The sequence below is a fragment of the Carex rostrata genome, chromosome 2, assembly GCF_964058835.1.
Source record: "Carex rostrata chromosome 2, lpCarRost1.2, whole genome shotgun sequence".
NCBI classification, from domain to species: Eukaryota; Viridiplantae; Streptophyta; class Magnoliopsida; order Poales; family Cyperaceae; genus Carex; species Carex rostrata.
The window spans coordinates 510,001-515,000 of NC_135919.1; positions in this window are offsets into that span (position 1 = coordinate 510,001).

A 5,000-nucleotide genomic window follows, 5' to 3' on the forward strand; every position below is an offset into this window, starting at 1 on the left:
AACCCAAAAAAACTTCAAAAATTTCAAAAATTCAAAAAATTTCAAAAAAAATTTCAAAAATTTGCCACGCTGAACTGTTTTCGGGCCAGTTTTGCCCAACGTTAGCCGCTTCCGCTTGCCGCTGGACTGTTTTCGGGCCAATTTCCACCGACTCTTGGCCGGATCCGCTTAGTTTTCCCCAACGCGTGGCCGCATCCGCTTAGTTTTCCCCCGCTGAACTGTTTTCGGGTCACTTTTGCCCAACGTTAGCCGCTTCCGCTTGCCGCTGGGCTGTTTTCGGGCCAATTTCCACCGACACTTGGCCGCATCCGCTTAGTTTTCCCCCGCTTAACTGTTTTCGGGTCACTTTTCCCCAACGTTAGCCGCTTCCGCTTGCCGCTGGGCTGTTTTCGGGCCATTTTTCCCCAACACTTGGCCGTATCCGCTTAGTTTTCCCCAACGCGTGGCCGCATCCGCTTAGTTTTCCCCCGCTGAACTGTTTTCGGGTCACTTTTGCCCAACGTTAGCCGCTTCCGCTTGCCGCTGGACTGTTTTCGGGCCAATTTCCACCGACTCTGGGCCGGATCCGCTTAGTTTTCCCCAACGCTTGGCTGCATCCGCTTAATTTTCCCCAGCTGAACTGTTTTCGGGTCACTTTGTCCCAACGTTAGCCGTTTCCGCTTGCCGCTGGACTGTTTTCGGGCCATTTTCCACCGACTCTTGGCCGTATCCGCTTGGTTTTGCCCAACGCTTGGCTGCTTCCGCTTAATTTCCCCCAGCTGAACTGTTTTCGGGTCACTTTTGCCCAACGTTAGCCGTTTCCGCTTGCCGCTGGACTGTTTTCGGGCCATTTTTCACCGACACTTGGCCGTATCCGCTTAGTTTTCGCCAACAATTGGCTGCATCCGCTTAATTTTCCAAGCTATACTGCTTTCGGGTCAGTTTTGCCCAACGTTAGCCGCTTCCGCTTGCCGCTGGGCTGTTTTCGGGCCATTTTCCACCCACGCTGGCACCGACGGGGCCATGTACACCCACGCGCGTGTACATGAGGGGGCACCCATTTTTGAAAACCTTGCCCCCCTATAGGGGAATATGCATTTTGAGGCTCTAGCCACGCCCAGGGTTACCACCCCCTGAAAATCCCCCAAGTCAAAATCACCCATGTAAAATATTCAAAAAAACTCAAAAAATCACAAAAAATTTATAAAATCAAATAAATTCAAAAAAAAAAAAAAATTTCAAAAATTCAAAAAAAATTCAAAAAATTCAAAAAAATTCAAAAAAATTCAAAAAATTCAAAAATTCAAAAAAAGTCCAAAAACCCAAAAAAACTTCTAAAATTTCAAAAATTCAAAAAAATTTCAAAAAAATTTCAAAAATTTGCCCCGCTGAACTGTTTTCGGGTCAGTTTTGCCCAACGTTAGCCGCTTCCGCTTGCCGCTGGACTGTTTTCGGGCCAATTTCCACCGACTCTTGGCCGGATCCGCTTAGTTTTCCCCAACGCGTGGCCGCATCCGCTTAGTTTTCCCCCGCTGAACTGTTTTCGGGTCACTTTTGCCCAACGTTAGCCGCTTCCGCTTGCCGCTGGGCTGTTTTCGGGCCAATTTCCACCGACACTTGGCCGCATCCGCTTAGTTTTCCCCCGCTTAACTGTTTTCGGGTCACTTTTCCCCAACGTTAGCCGCTTCCGCTTGCCGCTGGGCTGTTTTCGGGCCATTTTTCCCCAACACTTGGCCGTATCCGCTTAGTTTTCCCCAACGCGTGGCCGCATCCGCTTAGTTTTCCCCCGCTGAACTGTTTTCGGGTCACTTTTGCCCAACGTTAGCCGCTTCCGCTTGCCGCTGGACTGTTTTCGGGCCAATTTCCACCGACTCTGGGCCGGATCCGCTTAGTTTTCCCCAACGCTTGGCTGCATCCGCTTAATTTTCCCCAGCTGAACTGTTTTCGGGTCACTTTGTCCCAACGTTAGCCGTTTCCGCTTGCCGCTGGACTGTTTTCGGGCCATTTTCCACCGACTCTTGGCCGTATCCGCTTGGTTTTGCCCAACGCTTGGCTGCTTCCGCTTAATTTCCCCCAGCTGAACTGTTTTCGGGTCACTTTTGCCCAACGTTAGCCGTTTCCGCTTGCCGCTGGACTGTTTTCGGGCCATTTTTCACCGACACTTGGCCGTATCCGCTTAGTTTTCGCCAACAATTGGCTGCATCCGCTTAATTTTCCAAGCTATACTGCTTTCGGGTCAGTTTTGCCCAACGTTAGCCGCTTCCGCTTGCCGCTGGGCTGTTTTCGGGCCATTTTCCACCCACGCTGGCACCGACGGGGCCATGTACACCCACGCGCGTGTACATGAGGGGGCACCCATTTTTGAAAACCTTGCCCCCCTATAGGGGAATATGCATTTTGAGGCTCTAGCCACGCCCAGGGTTACCACCCCCTGAAAATCCCCCAAGTCAAAATCACCCATGTAAAATATTCAAAAAAACTCAAAAAATCACAAAAAATTTATAAAATCAAATAAATTCAAAAAAAAAAAAAAATTTCAAAAATTCAAAAAAAATTCAAAAAATTCAAAAAAATTCAAAAAAATTCAAAAAATTCAAAAATTCAAAAAAAGTCCAAAAACCCAAAAAAACTTCTAAAATTTCAAAAATTCAAAAAAATTTCAAAAAAATTTCAAAAATTTGCCCCGCTGAACTGTTTTCGGGTCAGTTTTGCCCAACGTTAGCCGCTTCCGCTTGCCGCTGGACTGTTTTCGGGCCAATTTCCACCGAATCTTGGCCGGATCCGCTTAGTTTTCCCCAACGCGTGGCCGCATCCGCTTAGTTTTCCCCCGCTGAACTGTTTTCGGGTCACTTTTGCCCAACGTTAGCCGCTTCCGCTTGCCGCTGGGCTGTTTTCGGGCCAATTTCCACCGACACTTGGCCGCATCCGCTTAGTTTTCCCCCGCTTAACTGTTTTCGGGTCACTTTTCCCCAACGTTAGCCGCTTCCGCTTGCCGCTGGGCTGTTTTCGGGCCATTTTTCCCCAACACTTGGCCGTATCCGCTTAGTTTTCCCCAACGCGTGGCCGCATCCGCTTAGTTTTCCCCCGCTGAACTGTTTTCGGGTCACTTTTGCCCAACGTTAGCCGCTTCCGCTTGCCGCTGGACTGTTTTCGGGCCAATTTCCACCGACTCTGGGCCGGATCCGCTTAGTTTTCCCCAACGCTTGGCTGCATCCGCTTAATTTTCCCCAGCTGAACAGTTTTCGGGTCACTTTGTCCCAACGTTAGCCGTTTCCGCTTGCCGCTGGACTGTTTTCGGGCCATTTTCCACCGACTCTTGGCCGTATCCGCTTGGTTTTGCCCAACGCTTGGCTGCTTCCGCTTAATTTCCCCCAGCTGAACTGTTTTCGGGTCACTTTTGCCCAACGTTAGCCGTTTCCGCTTGCCGCTGGACTGTTTTCGGGCCATTTTTCACCGACACTTGGCCGTATCCGCTTAGTTTTCGCCAACAATTGGCTGCATCCGCTTAATTTTCCAAGCTATACTGCTTTCGGGTCAGTTTTGCCCAACGTTAGCCGCTTCCGCTTGCCGCTGGGCTGTTTTCGGGCCATTTTCCACCCACGCTGGCACCGACGGGGCCATGTACACCCACGCGCGTGTACATGAGGGGGCACCCATTTTTGAAAACCTTGCCCCCCTATAGGGGAATATGCATTTTGAGGCTCTAGCCACGCCCAGGGTTACCACCCCCTGAAAATCCCCCAAGTCAAAATCACCCATGTAAAATATTCAAAAAAATCTCAAAAACAAAAAATTTATAAAATCAAATAAATTCAAAAAAAAAAAAAAATTCAAAAATTCAAAAAAAATTCAAAAAATTCAAAAAAATTCAAAAAAATTCAAAAAATTCAAAAATTCAAAAAAAGTCCAAAAACCCAAAAAAACTACAAAAATTTCAAAAATTCAAAAAAATTTCAAAAAAATTTCAAAAATTTGCCCCGCTGAACTGTTTTCGGGTCAGTTTTGCCCAACGTTAGCCGCTTCCGCTTGCCGCTGGACTGTTTTCGGGCCAATTTCCACCGACTCTTGGCCGTATCCGCTTAGTTTTCCCCAACGCGTGGCCGCATCCGCTTAGTTTTCCCCCGCTGAACTGTTTTCGGGTCACTTTTGCCCAACGTTAGCCGCTTCCGCTTGCCGCTGGGCTGTTTTCGGGCCAATTTCCACCGACACTTGGCCGCATCCGCTTAGTTTTCCCCCGCTTAACTGTTTTCGGGTCACTTTTCCCCAACGTTAGCCGCTTCCGCTTGCCGCTGGGCTGTTTTCGGGCCATTTTTCCCCAACACTTGGCCGTATCCGCTTAGTTTTCCCCAACGCGTGGCCGCATCCGCTTAGTTTTCCCCCGCTGAACTGTTTTCGGGTCACTTTTGCCCAACGTTAGCCGCTTCCGCTTGCCGCTGGACTGTTTTCGGGCCAATTTCCACCGACTCTGGGCCGGATCCGCTTTTTTTTCCCCAACGCGTGGCCGCATCCGCTTAGTTTTCCCCCGCTTAACTGTTTTCGGGTCACTTTTCCCCAACGTTAGCCGCTTCCGCTTGCCGCTGGGCTGTTTTCGGGCCAATTTCCACCGACTCTTGGCCGGATCCGCTTAATTTTCCCCAGCTGAACTGTTTTCGGGTCATTTTAGCCCGACGGGGGCACCGACGGGTTTCAATGGCTCTTTGGACGGTTGTAATTCATTTGGACCAAAAATTGTCCAACCCACTTGCATAAGATCCGAAATTGTACAACCCAATTTTTTTTTTTCCAAACTCCAAATTTCATATTTCATATTTTTAATAAATTTGAATTTTTGCCTACATCCATAATTTGGATCACGTACAATCCGGAAGTTTGAGAAATGGTCCACACCGGGTAGGAACCGTCCAATCCGAAAAAAGTGGGAATTTTTACAAGCCGGAAAAACTGGAGTTTCAATGGCTCTTTGGACGGTTGTAATTCATTTGGACCAAAAATTGTCCAACCCACTTGCATAAGATCCGAAA